The sequence below is a fragment of the Chiloscyllium plagiosum genome, chromosome 29, assembly GCF_004010195.1.
Source record: "Chiloscyllium plagiosum isolate BGI_BamShark_2017 chromosome 29, ASM401019v2, whole genome shotgun sequence".
NCBI classification, from domain to species: domain Eukaryota; kingdom Metazoa; phylum Chordata; class Chondrichthyes; order Orectolobiformes; family Hemiscylliidae; genus Chiloscyllium; species Chiloscyllium plagiosum.
Window position 1 is genome coordinate 12,418,098 of NC_057738.1, and position 14,776 is coordinate 12,432,873.

The 14,776-nt window shown below is 42.7% G+C and overlaps 1 protein-coding gene across 1 annotated transcript in view; it reads left to right on the forward strand.

Annotated features, from left to right (window-relative positions):
* cdkal1 (CDK5 regulatory subunit associated protein 1-like 1) overlaps window positions 1-14,776 on the forward strand; it is a 596,132-nt gene that overhangs the window by 301,598 nt on the left and 279,758 nt on the right. The window lies entirely within an intron of this gene.

Below are 14,776 nucleotides of genomic sequence, written 5' to 3' on the forward strand. Positions count from 1 at the left end.
TCCTTCCCGCCCGGCACCGCCTTCCTGACCTGCTGTCTTCTTCTTGACCTCTCCGCCTCCATCCTACTCCGACCTATCACCCTCACCTTGACCTCTTTCCACCTATCACATTTCCAACGCCCCTCCTCCAAGTCCCTACCTTTTATCTTCTCCTGCTGAACACTCTCTGCTCATTCCTGAAGAAGGGCCTGTGCCCGAAACGTCGAATCTCCTGTTCCCTGAATGCTGCCTGACCTGCTGTGCTGTTCCAGCAATAAAGTTTCAACTTTGATCTCCAGCATCTGCAGACCTCACTTTCTCCCTGACCAAAGATACCCCCATTGGCCATAACACTCTACATTCTCTTTCTGATTTATAAAGGCTATCTAATAGCGTAGTCGTCTTCTGTATGTAATTTCGAATTTGGAAATATCGAAAGAGATCACCATTAGGTAAATCCAAATTTCTGATGCAGCTGTTCAAAAGACACCAGGACGCCTTCTTTAAACAGATCCCCTAAACAGGAGATACCCCTGGATCTCCAGAGTTTAAAAGTGGCATCTGTAAGCCCTGGTTGAAACCCCCATACTCCCATTATGAGTATAGGGGGATGTTTTATGTGAGTTGCCCTCATTTTGCCGCATTATATTCCAAGCTTTAATTGTGTTTAGTATTATAGGGTTTTTACAGTGATCCGTGATGATTTTCCTCTTGTCTGAAAACAAGAGGTTAATAAGTGGGCATTTTACTTGAGAAGCCTCGACGTCCAGCCAAGTTGATTGCAGGTCAGACAAGACCCAATCGGCTATGTAGCTTAACTGATATTTCATAAAATCTGGGAAATCCAGTCCTCCCCTTGCCTGTGGAAGCTGTAGCTTCTTCAGCTTAATGAGGGGTCGTCTATGATTCTAGATAAAGCCATACTATTTACGTAGTGCCAGTCTCGGTAGCATCACCGGACGCATTCTCATAGGGTACAGGAGACGGGGCAGGACATTCATTTTAATTAGTGCTATTCTGCCTAACCAGGAAATTGGAAAGTCTCCCCATTGCTGAAGGTCCTACCTTATCCTTTCCAGTAAATGCACAAAGTTAGCCTTGTATAACTGACCAAATACTGGGGTGATAAAAATGCCTAAATATAAGAAACCCTCCAGGGACCACCGAAAGGGAAAGTGGGATCCGTCTAAAAGGTGGGATATACTAGCAAGGCAACCCATTGGCATAGCCTCCAATTTTGAAAAATTAATTTTATAGCCTGAAAATGCACTAAATGTATTAATAACTTGGATTAAACGAAGCACGGACATCAAAGGATTACTGAAAAATAGAAGAACATCATCTGCATAAAGGGTAATTTTATGTTTACCTGTACCAATCCTCGGGGCTGTTATATTAGGGTCAACCCGTATAGCTTCTGCTAGTGGCTCAATTATTAGCGTAAATAGCAAATGCGAAAGAGGACATCCCTGACTGCAGCCCCTATCCACACTGAAGCTGTCCGAGCCTAATTCATTGGTAATCACAACTGCTTTGGGATCATTATACAATCTTGAGACCCATATGGTAAACACCTTTCTAACGCCAAACCTTTCCAATGTGTAAAACAGATATGACCATTCGACCCTATCGAATGCCTTTTCCGCATCTAATGAGACTACTACTCCTGGTATCTTTCCCTGATTGCAGGCTTGAATCGCATTCAAAACCCTTCTAACATTATTGGATGATCTACGACCCTTAATAAACCCAGTCTGATCCTCCTTTATGATGTGTGGCAGTACCCTTTCTAGCCTCAATGCTAATGTTTTAGAAAGGATTTTAAAATCTACATTTAGCAAGGATATTGGTCTGTATGACGTGTAATCTTCTGGGTCCTTTTCTTTTTTTGAGAATAAGAGAGATATTCGCCTCTTTCAGAGAAGGCGGGAAACAGCCCTGACTGTATGAGTAGTTATACATGTCCATAAGTGGGCAAGCCAATACTCTTGTAAATTCTTTATAGAATTCAGCTTGAAAGCCATCTGGGCCAGGTGCCTTACCGCTCTGAAGTTGCCTGATTGTGTCAAGTATTTCTTGGCTTGTTAAGAGAGCATTCAGGACCGATACCTGTTCCGGAGTTAGGTCCGGAAAGGTCAGGTTTTTAAAAAATGACTGCATCCTCCTACCTCTGTCTGTGCAATCCTGCGATTTATATAAATCAGAATAAAATTTTCTAAAGATTGTGTTAATCCTTTTATGATCATGAGTCAGAAGACCCGTACTTTCCTTGATAGACATAATAGTTTGAGGGGCCTTTTTTATCTTTGCGAGAAATGCTAAGTATCTACCAAGTTTATCGCCAAATTCATATAACCTTTGTTTTGCAAATAATATTTCCCTCTTGGCCATTTGGGTAAGCGTAGTGTTTAGAGCTGTCCTAAGGGCCGTAATCCTTCGTAATTTAATAATAGAAGGTCTGTCAGCGTATGCTGTTTCAGCTGCTTTTAAGCAAGCTTCGAGCAGACGCTGTTGTACTCCCTTTAATTTTTTCTGGGTCGCTGAGTATGAAATGATCAAACTTCGCACGTAAGCTTTGATGGTCTCCCACATCATTGATGGGTTGCTAGCCGTACCTGAATTAATTTCTAAAAAAGTTTTAAATTCTTGAGAGAAGTACTTTACAAATTTACTACCCTTCATCAGGAAGGGATCCATACGCCAGTGCCGGGGGGATGTCTCATTGTTCCTTGCCTTGATTTCCATATATACAGCAGTGTGATCAGAAATTGTTATACTGCCTAGTTTACAGGATGATATGGAATTTTAAAAAATCGAGGGGGCAAGAAACATATCAATTCTTTTATGACATTTATGTGGATTGGAATAAAAAGAAAAATCTCTACCCTGTGGGTGAAGGCACCTCCATACATCTACTAGTCCTAATTCTTTGTTCAAATCCACCAATTGTCTGGATCTGGGAGATACTCCTGCAGTACTTTTGGGAATCCTATCTATTTCCGACTCCATAATACAATTAAAATCTCCCCCTATAATTGTATGATGAGCACCGAGAGCCATCAATTTTGAGAAGGCTTCCGTTATGTGAAGGAAGTGCCGGGGAACAATACAGATTTAAGATCCCATATTCCTCTCCATTTATAAGGGCTTTAATCAGAATATATCATCCAGATTCGTCTTTTATCTGGTTTAGGATTTTGAAAGGGAAATTCTTCCGAATAAGGATAACAACTCCCCTACATTTTGAGCTGAAGGAAGAAAAGGAGGCCTGATCAAATCCACCATGTCGTAATTTCAAGTGTTCTTTATCCAATAAGTGTGTCTCCTGTAGGAGAGCTATATCAATCCTTTCTTTCTTGAGGTTTGATAATATTTTCTACCTTTTGATTGGAGAATTACTCCCCTTGACGTTCCTGGTGCACCATTTACCTGACTGATTAACCATAATCGTCCGGGCAAGTTCGAGACCCCTCGGGAGGGGAAACCGTATCCAGAACATCCCGAGCATTGAACATATAAAATTCACAAAAATAAAGGCTCTTTAATACACTCTCATCAATATAATAAAAAACTATTTCTAAATAAAAAACAATATAAAATATATTTAAATGGAGATTTTCCCTCTTGTTCCCAGGGGGCATCACTTCCTTTCCAAAAGCCCATCATATCCTGTCCCAACCAGTGCCCCACCCTTGACCCAGGCACCCCACAATAGGATGAAGAAAATTCAAATACACTACAGAGCTAGAATTAACAGTGAGCACCCTACCCCTCCCCCCCCACCCACACCAACACCTGGATATGTTTGGTAATGTTAATACCATGTATAAACATATATAACTATAAAATTGCACAGTCTCAACAAGTAATAATTAAATATAGTAATAGAAAATAACAGGGGAAAACAGCCCCACTCCTAAAGACAGAGATAAAATAGGATAAGGTAACCACCTCCCCCCACCTACATTAACTAGACCCCCCCGGCCTATTTATATATAAAAAAAGGGGTGGGGGGAAGAAAATCGCTAAGTAGAGAATAAATAAATAAACCTCTCTCCCCAACCCCCGAAGATAATATTAAACAGTAAGGTAATGAAAGGGATTAATATTTTAAAAAGGGGGTGTAAACCGGAGTGGAGGGAGAGCAAAACAACATCAATTAACTCTTACAATTTATCTAAGAGAATCCAAAAATTCCTTGGCCTTCTCTGGCGATCCGAAGTTGTAGACGGACCCTTCATGGCTAAAGCGTAGCATTGCTGGGTAGCGCAAGGAGTACTGAATATTTAAGTCCCTTAAACACTTCGCTTTGTCAAACACCTTCCTCTTTTGGACCAGAGCTGGGGAAAAGTCCTGGAATAACATAATCTTGGATCCTTTATAAATCATGGCTTGGAGATCTTTCCCAAGATTTCTGGAAACTTCTAAGAGTATCTGCCTCTCCTTATAGCTCTGCAGCCGGAACAGGACTGGGTGCGGGCGCTGGTTCGAGTCGGGCCCGCGTATTGCAACCCGTAGGCCCATTCCACCCCTACCTGGCCGGATCCAGCCTCCAGATTTAAAAGCTGTGGAAGCCACTGTTCGAGAATCGCTGTAAGCTGGCCTCCTTCTTCCTGTTCGGGAAGGCCCAGCAAACTAATATTTTTTCGACGACCTCAAGAATCAAGGTCATCGATGTGATTTTCTAAGGTCCGGACTTGCTGTTCGAGAGTCCGGACCCGATCCATGGTCGATTCTGCTATAGTCTCGGAGGTCGCAGCCTTTAGCTTCGCCTCTCCAACTCGGCGCTTGAATTCCTCGATATCTCGGTCGTGCTTTTGTAGCGTGGCAGAGAGTGAATTCCATTGGCTCTGGGACTCTTTGCTGAAGGCACCGATCTTCGCGTCAAGTTTGGAGATTATTTCCACGAGGCTCGCCACTGTAGGTAAGTCCCCCGGGGCGGCTGCGGATGCCTCAGCTGCAGCTGGGGAGGTTGGGGGAGGGGTTCCTGCCTGCTGAGAACTGCGGGCTCCCTTCCCTTTAGTCATTTTTACAGGAGATTAGATTGTTTAAATTCAGTACTGAGCAACTAATTACATTAAGTAAAAACTATTTTAAGTGATTTGGTGAGTGTGGAGGAGGTGGATGGCCTACTTTGCCCAAATCTTGGGAGGAGCACTATAGACTCAGATTTGCTGGGTCGCCGCCATCTTGGATCCCCAGCAGAGAAGGTTGAGGGGGTGCCTGATTGAGGTATACAAAATTATGAGCAGATTAGATAGAACAAAATTCTTTCCCTTAGTCAAGGGGTCAATAACCAAGGAGCATAATTTGAAGGTAAGGAGCAGAAGTCTTAGAGGAGATTTGAGGAAAGATTTTTTTTAACCTAGATGGTAGTGGATATCTGGAGCTGACTAGGAGAAAGTGAGGACTGCAGATGCTGGAGATCAGAGTCCACGTGTGGATCTGGAAAAGTACAGCAGATCAGGCAGTAACCGAGGAGCAGGAGAGTTGATGTTTTGAGCATAATGACTTCATCAGGAGTGTGGAGGGGGCCCAAAAGGGGCTAAGAGATAAATAGAAGCAGTGTGGGTCTGGGGGCAAGGTGACCCCCACCACCAGAGATATATTTCCCTCCCCACTCCATCAGCATTCTGCAGAGACCATTCCCTCCATGACTCCCTCGTAAGGTCCACTCCACCCACAAACCCACTCTCCACTCCCGGCACCTTCCCTTGCCGCCACAAGTGGTGTAAAACCTGTGCCTACACCTCCCCTCTCACCTCCATCCAAGGCCCCAAAAGATCCTTTCACATCCGGCAGAGGTTTTCCTGATACCTCATCTGCTGTGTCCGTTGCTCTCCATGTGGTCTCCTCTACACTATGGAGACAGGATGCCAAATTGCAGAACATTCCAGAAAACATCTCTGGGACACACCACACCAAACAAACCCCACTGCCCTGTGGATGACCACTTCAACTTCCCCTTCCACTTTGCCAAGGACATGCAAGTCCTGGGCTGCCTCCACTGCCAAGTCCAAGCCACCCAACACCAGGAGGAAGAATGCCTCATCTTCCGCCTTGGGACCCTCCAATTACACGGCATCAATGTTGGTTTCATCAGTTTCCTCATCTCCCCTCCCCTTATACCAGATCCAACCCTTCAACCTGGCTCTGCACTCTTCAACTGTACCATCTTTCTTCCCACCTAAGTGCTCCACCCTCCACTCCAATCTATCACTATCACCTCCCAAGCTACCTTCCAAGCTGCCTTCTCCCCAGCCACACTCCCACCCCCCATTTATCTCTCCTCTCTCTTCTCTCCTCCACATTCCTGAAGAAGGGCTTATGTCTGAATCATCGACTCTCCTACTTCTTGCATGCTGCTTCACCTGCTGTGCTTTTCCAGTGCCACACCTTTTGAATCTGGAGCCTACTGTCTGAAACGATGGCAGAGGTGAGAACCCTCGGATGTTCAAGAAATATTAAGGTGAGCATTTGAAATGCCACTGCATGCAATTGGACAGATGCTGGATGACCAGTGCAAATACAATGGGCTGAAGCACCTTGTTCCGTGCTGTAAACACTCAACACAAGAGGACACAAATTAAGATTCACACAACACCAGGTTATAGTCCAACAGGTTTATGTGGAAGCACTAGGTTTTGGAGCGCTGTTCCATCATCAGGTGGTTGCTAACTTATGATGACATATCATGACATATTAAGATAGTCACCAACAAATGAAACAGCAAGTTGGAAAATTATTTATTTTGTTCATGATTATTTTGACATAAATTGTTGTTGTGGTTCTGTTTGCCGAGCTTGGAATTTGTGTTGCAGACGTTTCGTCCCCTGTCTAGGTGACATCCTCAGTGCTTGGGAGCCTCCTGTGAAGCGCTTCTGTGATGTTTCCTCCAGCATTTATAGTGATTTGTACCTGCCGCTTCCGATTGTCAGTTCTAGCTGTCCGCTGCAGTGGTCGGTATATTGGGTCCAGGTCGATGTGCATATTGATTGAATCTGTGGATGAGTGCCATGCCTCTAGGAATTCCCTGGCTGATCTCTGTTTGGCTAGTCCTATAATAGTAGTGTTGTCCCAGTCGAACTCATGTTGCTTGTCATCTGAGTGTGTGGCTACTAAGGATAGCTGGTCATGTCGTTTCGTGGCTAGTTGGTGTTCATAGATGCGGACCGTTAGCTGTCTTCCTGTTTGTCCTATGTAGTGTTTTGTGCAGTCCTTGCATGGGATTTTGTGCACTACATTGGTTTTCGTTCATGCTGGGTATCGGGTCCTTCGTCCTGGTGAGTTGTTGTCTGAGAGTGGCTGTTGGTTTGTGTGCTGCTATGAGTCCTAGTGGTCGCAGTAGTCTGCCTGTCAGTTTGAGCAAAAGCAACAAATTGGACATGATAGCTTCTGGCTGAAAATCCAAGTGCAAACTTGATAGGTTAACTAGAGGAACAAAGAGAAAAGGAAAATATGTTGAGAGGTGAAAGAAATTAATCCCAGTACAGAAATGAGGTGGTCATATCTTAATTAGGAGGTTAAAAACTTATTCTTGACTGTTGATGTTTGGGTGTGTAAAAACTCAATATTTATGAATCTGAAGCAGATTCTTCTTATGTGTGGATCATAATAAGATCATGCATACGGATGATATAACTAACCCCTTGATTGAGTTTTACTGTTTCATTCAAAATGATGTGTGCCAGTTTAAATTTAAGGGGATTTAGCTTTAATTCTGTATGAGATTTGTATATCAGACAACACTAGTCACTGTAGCGAGTGAGTTTTTTTTTTCTGAAGTTATCTTCGCACAAGACATCTCATTGTTTCTACGAGCAACATTGCAAACATTTCTATGATAGAATTGGCTTGATGTCAGATTTAACTTTGTTTACTGGGCTGGACTTGGCAATAATGTTTTTCTAAAGTGTTGAAATTAGGGGGCTTTATAGCCAGCAAGGGCCAACATACCTGACACTGGAGCATAGGATGTGCAAACAAAAGCAGGCCATTCAGTCTCGTGACTCTTCCATACCATTTAGTTAGATCAAGACTGATTTGTTCCTGACCTCTATCTAACTGCCTTGGTTCTCTAATTCTGAATACATTTGGTGAATAAAACCTATCAATCCAAGTTTTAATATTTTCAATTGACCTGGTCTTGACAGCTATTTAGAAAATAGAACTTTAGAACCCCACTTCCCTTTGTGTGAAAACTTACTTTCTGACATGACGTTTGACCTTCATAAGTGGACATGATGGTGCAGTCGTAATGTCACTGGATTAGTAATCCAGAGGACAGGCTAATGTTATGGGATATTGATTCAAATCCTGCCATAGTAGCTGGTGGAATTTAAATTCGGTTTATAAAATCTGGAATTAAAAGCCAGTTCCAGTATTGTTGTAAAATTTATGTTTTTGCCATTCACTTATGTTCTTTAAGAAAGGATATCTGCCATCCTCACCTGGTCTGGCCCAAAAGGAACTCAATATTCGCAGCAATGTGATTGACTTTTAACTGCTTCCTGAAATGCAAGACACTCACTTCAAGGCCAATTAGGGATGCACCACAAAGGCTGGCCTTATAGCAATGCCCATCACTTGAAAGAATACACTTTAAAAATTTTAATTATATTCCTGTTTCCTGGATTCTTCAATTGAAAGAAATAGTTTTTTTCTGTCAGTTTTCTCTATAAAGGCTTCAATCATGTAGATCATGTAACCAGTTAGATCACTCCATATCTCTGTAAATGCTGATATTCAATCACGGGAGGCAGCAACAAAACTCCATATTGATATAGCTTTCAGAACTTCTAGAAACATAGACCATTCACTTTAGGATTTGTCTCCATGAGACTGTCCCTTGCTGAGTGCTTAAAATCAGCGAGCTAGCAAGCCAGACAAAGAGACTAAACACCAAAAAGATTCTCAGCCAACCTGCAAAACTAGGAATCTCGAAATGGACTATAGATTATTAATATCAAAGCAACCAGTGACTTGCATTGCAGTGGCCACAACATTCTACTATCTGTTCTTAAGTAAACAAGCTCGAGATGGATCCATATTTTTGACTTTTTTATTTAACTTTTACCTTTTCAGTCTCCATGAATTCTTCTTGTGTTTAATAATTAATAAACTCATTCTTTGTTAACTCATGAACGCCTTGTGAAATTGGGTCCTTCTGGATGTAAGTTTGCTCGATGAGCTGGAGAGTTCGTTTTCAGATGTTTCGTCACCATACTAGGTAACATAATCAGTGAGCCTCGGGTGAAGTACTGGTGATATGGCCCGCTTTTTATTTATATGTTTAGGTTTCCTCGGGTTGGTGATGTCATTCCTGCTTTTTTTTCTCGGGGATGGTAAATGGGATCCAAGTCAATGTGTTTTTCGATCGAGTTCGGGTTGGATTGCCATGCTTCTAGGAACTCTCATGCGTGTCTGTTTGGCTTGTCCAAGGATGGATGTGTTGTCCCAGTCGAGGTGGTGTCTTTCCTCATCTGTATGTAAAGATACTAGTGAAAGTGGGTCATGGAACATCAACTAGCCACAAAAAGAACAGGAAATGACATCACCATCGGAAATGGCATCACCAACTCAGGAAACCTAAAGACATAAATAAAAAGTGGGCCATGTTGTGGGCAAGTGAGTAAAGAAAGAGCCAATTCATCCTTCCTCCTCTTGGAACTAGATATCTCATCTGCAGCCATTGCATACTGGGGAGCCTCACTAAAGGTCTGCACATCATACTTTGGAAACAACTATATAAATTAATTGGGGTATTACGTTACATTGGGGCAAATCTCATTAGTTGCCGGACAGTCTACAAAATGAAAGGCTCTCTGCTTTACTTGTAGAGGATTGACTCTCAAAGGCAAACTGTATTTTTACATGGCAGAGTTCTGCTAAACCTTTTTGAAGGTTTCTTGCCTCTGAAACCATTTTGGTTTCTACTAATTTTTTTTGTAGTTCCAATGAGGTTGGACACTAAGATCTACCAATTAGTTGAGTGTGGCAGTTTATCTTATTCCTGTTGTGCTGATGTTCTGGATCTCCCATCATTGGGTGCACAGATAATGTTCACTAATTCACGCTACTACTGACATGTCAATCCTAAATTGGTAATGGTATTAGACATTGTGATCATATTTATGGACCTGATATATGTCCTGCTATTCAGTAAATTATGTATACAAAGATTTTTTTAAATTTCACGTATGGAATGTGAGGTTTCTAGCTGAGCCAGCACTGATTACCTAAAACTAGTTGCTCTTGTGAAGATGATAATCAACTATCTTCTTTAGGTTCTGAGGTTCATTTAGTGTAAGTAGACCTATGATACCATTAAGGAGGGAGTTATAGGATTTTGACTTAGGGACACTGCTATACTTCCCAGTCAGGAGAGAACACATCTGTAAGGAAACTTGTTGTTAGTTGTGTTTCCATGTATTTGCTGCTGCTGTTCTTCGAGATGGAAGTGGTTGCGGGTTTGGAAGGTGGTGTCAAGGAGCAATGTGAATTTCTATAGTGTATCTTGGAAACACTAAATGTTTGAGGATGTGGTGCCAAACAAGCAGGCTGCTTTGTTCTGGATGGCATCTAGTTTATTGAGGTTGTTGGAGCTGCACTCATCCAGGCTAATAGGGAGGAATCCAAGGAGCACGAGAGTCGACGTTTTGGACATAAGTCCTTCATCAGTCAGAAAGGAAGACAGTTGTGAAAAAGGGCTTATGCCCGAAACATCAACTGTCCTGCTGCTCTGATGCTGTCTGACCTGTTGTGCTTTTCCAGCGCTACACGTTTCAACTTTGATCTCTACATGTGCTGTCCTCATTTTCTCCCAGGCTGGAAGGGAGTATTCCATCACATTCCTGACTTGTGCGTTGCAGCTTGGAGAAAAGTTTTGGGGAATAATAGAATGAGTTACTCACTGTAGGGTTCCTAGCCTCAGGGGACATGATGTTTTGGCCACAGAACCTGTATGATTAGGACTTGTGCAATTCAGTAATCAATGTTGAAAGAGGGGGATTAAGTGACAGCAATGTTATTTAATATTGAGATGTGATCGTTAGATTATCTTTTGTCAAAGATGGGCATTGCCAGGCATTTGTGTGGCATGAATGTTATTTGTCACTTATAAGCCCAAGCCTAGATATTGTCCATGTCTTGCTGTACTTTGGGCTTGAACCACTTCAGCATTTCAGGAATCGCAAATGGTGCAGAATATTGTGCAGTCATCAGAGAACCTCCCTGCTGACCTTATGAAAGATGGAAGGTGATTGATGAAGCAGCTGAAAATGGTTGGGCCAAGGACACTGCTATGATGAACTCCTGCAGAGATGTCCTGTAGCTGGGATGACTGACCTCCAACAAGCACAAACCACAAGTGTCGTCCTTTATGACTCCAATCAGTTTTCTCCTGATTCCCATTGACTGCAGTTTTGCTACAGCTCTACCTAATGTGGCCTTGATGTCAAGAGCAATAACTCTCACCTCTGGCATTCAGCTCTTTTGACCATTTCTAAACTAAGGCTGTATTAAGATCAGGAGGTTAATGACCTCAGAGAAATCCAAACTGAATATCAGTGTGCAGGTTATTGCTAAGAAAGTGCTGCTTGCTAGCACTGTTGATTATATTTTCCATCATTTTCATAATGATAGAGTTTAGACTTGGGCAGTAATTGGTCTAGTTGCATTTGTCCTGCTTTTTGTAGACAGGACATATCTGGGCAATTTTCCAGATTGTCATGTCATTGCTGTTGTTGTAGCTGTACTGGAACACCTTGGCAAGAGGTGTGGCAAGTCCTGGAGCACAGGTATATACTACTATTGCAGGAATGTTGTCAGGGCTCAAACCTTTGCTGTATCCAGTGCCTCCAAACATTTCTTGATATCATATAAGATGATATGGATCCTTCCATATCCGTCACAAATTCACCTGCACCCGCTGCACCCGATGTGGCCTCCTCTATATTGGGGAGACAGGCCGCCTACTTGCGGAACGTTTCAGAGAACACCTCTGGGACACCCGGACCAACCACCCCGTGGCTCAACACTTCAACTCCCCCTCCCACTCCACCAAGGACATGCAGTTCCTTGGACTCCTCCATCGCCAGACCATAGCAACACGACGGCTGGAGGAAGAGCGCCTCATCTTCCGCCTAGGAACCCTCCAACCACAAGGGATGAACTCAGATTTCTCCAGTTTCCTCATTTCCCCTCCCCCACCTTGTCTCAGTCCCAACCCTCGAACTCAGCACCACTTTCCTAACCTGCAATTTTCTTCCTGACCTCTCCACCCCCACCCCCCTCCGGCCTATCACCCTCACCTTATCACCCTCACCTTATCACCCTCACCTTAACCTCCTTCCACCTATCGCATTTCCAACGCCCCTCCCCCAAGTCCCTCCTCCCTACCTTTTATCTTAGCCTGTTTGGCACACTTTCCTCATTCCTGAAGAAGGGCTCATGCCCGAAATGTCGATTCTTCTGCTCCTTGGATGCTGCCTGATCTACTGCCCTTTTCCAGCAACACATTTTCAGCATCATGTAAGAGGAATCTCTGTTTCTGGGACCTCTGGAGGAGGAAGGGATAGATCATCCACTTGGCACTTTGGGCTGAAAATTAAAACAATATGACCAAAAGGCATAGGGGCAGATGTAGGCCATTCAATTCATCAAGTCTGCTGTGCCATTCAGTGAGATCTTTGCTGATCTGATCTACCTCAGCTCCACTTTTCCCCATAACCCTTGATTCCTTTACTGATAAAATCTATCTCAACCTTGAATATACTTAATCTCTGAGCCTCAACAACGCTCTGTGGCTAGGAAGTCCTCAAATTTGCAGCTTCTCAGAAAAGACGTTCCATCTCATCTTTCTTAAATGACCTCTTATTTAGAGATTTTATTCTTTGGACCGAGTTCCTCCCACAATGGGAAACAGCCTTTCTACATCTACCCTGTTAGCTCCCTAAGAGGCTTATGTTTCAATAAGGTTGCCTTTCGTTCTTCTGACTTTAGAATGAGTACAAACTCAATCTTCTCAACATTTCCCAATAAGACAGTTCTTACATACCTGGTGCCAGTCTGGTGAACCTTCTCTGGACTACCACCAATTGTTAAGATTTGGAGACGCCGGTGTTGGACTGGGGTGTACAAAGTTAAAAATCACACAACACCAGGTTATAGTCCAACAGGTTTATTTGATGAAATTATTTGATTCCCGATGAAGGAGCAGCGCTCTGAAAGCTAGTGCTTCTATATAAACCTGTTGGACTATAACCTGGTGTTGTCTGATTTTTACCCAATTGTTAAGACATGGAGAATGGCAACAAACCAAATGAACCTTTCTACATCTGTTTTGCAATCCAGTAACATTAAAACCCTTGAACAGCCCTAATAGTTAATCCGCTAGTTACTAACCAGACCTTTGAATAGCCAATCCCAGACTTCGCAAAGAGTTCATTCCAGACACCAATTTTGTATCTTAAACAGTAGGCTCAACAATTAAAATAAATCTGGCAGAGTGAAAAATAAACAACAAGGTAACCTAACTAATGTCTATGCTTTAAACCCAAAACATTTGTCTTCAGACCTCATTCACACAAAAGACAGATTAGCACAGTTAAGGGATAAATAAAAGAAAATTGCCAAACCGGCTAGTTTGCTGAGGTGGTCTTCATGATGCATTGATTCACTGAAATAGACGTGGATTCCTTGGTTGCTTTTCTGTAAACGTTTATCAGTTCATTTAGGTAAAAGTAGTAATAGTTCTAACTTAGCTTTTTACTCTGTGGGCTTCTGGAAGCTGGTGTGGGACATTTGGCAGGGAGCTTTCAAATCTTTATGCTGTGTCACCAATAGCCAAGCTCACTCCCACAAAAACACCGTTTAAAACAAACAGCTTCTACTGTAGTTCTGCCCTAAAAGATTGACTGCCTTTACCGAAGGTCTCAAATACCATTCAACATCTGCTACCCACTTGACTATAGGGCCTCTTCCGGAACCAATTCCCAGGTACTGGCCTCATTAGTAACTAACTTCAGCTGTCTGTTTAAACAGAATGCCCTTCTGAGGGTCGCTGTATCTGCAAGAACCCTTTTAATCAAGAATCAGCTTCTAGGCCTGAGCTCACAAACAAATAAAAGCTTGTTTAGTCTGTTCTTTTCGTATCTACAACAAATTGTTTCATAAAGTTTACAGGTCATCTTCAGCTCATAATTCCCAGTTCACAGCTCCAAATCAAGGTTGATAAAAGCATAAAAATGATAATAATGAAAAATCAGTGAGGGTTGTATCACAATGCCAGCATTCCTTTCCTTAGATAAGAGGCCCAAAACTGTTCAGTGTTCCAGGTTTGATTAGTGCCCTTGTATAGTTTTAGCAAGACATTCCCACTTCCATATTCCATTCCATTTGAAATAAAGGTCAACATTGCAATTGCCTTCCCTATCATCCACTGAACCTGGGAGCTACCTTTTTGTGGTTTGTGGTTGAGGACTCCCAAATCCCTCTTCTGTAGCTTTGTTATAAATGCTTCAGCCTTATCTTTTGCACTGATGTGCTGTGCCTGTCCACTATTGAGAATGGGGATGATTGTGATGTCTCCTCCTCCAGCTGTTTAATTGTCCACCACCTTTCATGACTTGATAATGCAAGACTGTAGAGCTTCAATCTGATCCATTGGTTATGGAATCGCTTAACTCTGTGTGTCATTTGCTGCTTGTGATGTTTGGCATGCAAGTACATCTGTTTTGCAGCTTCAGATTGACTCCTCATTTTTAGGTATACTTGGTGCTGCTTCTTGATCCCCTAG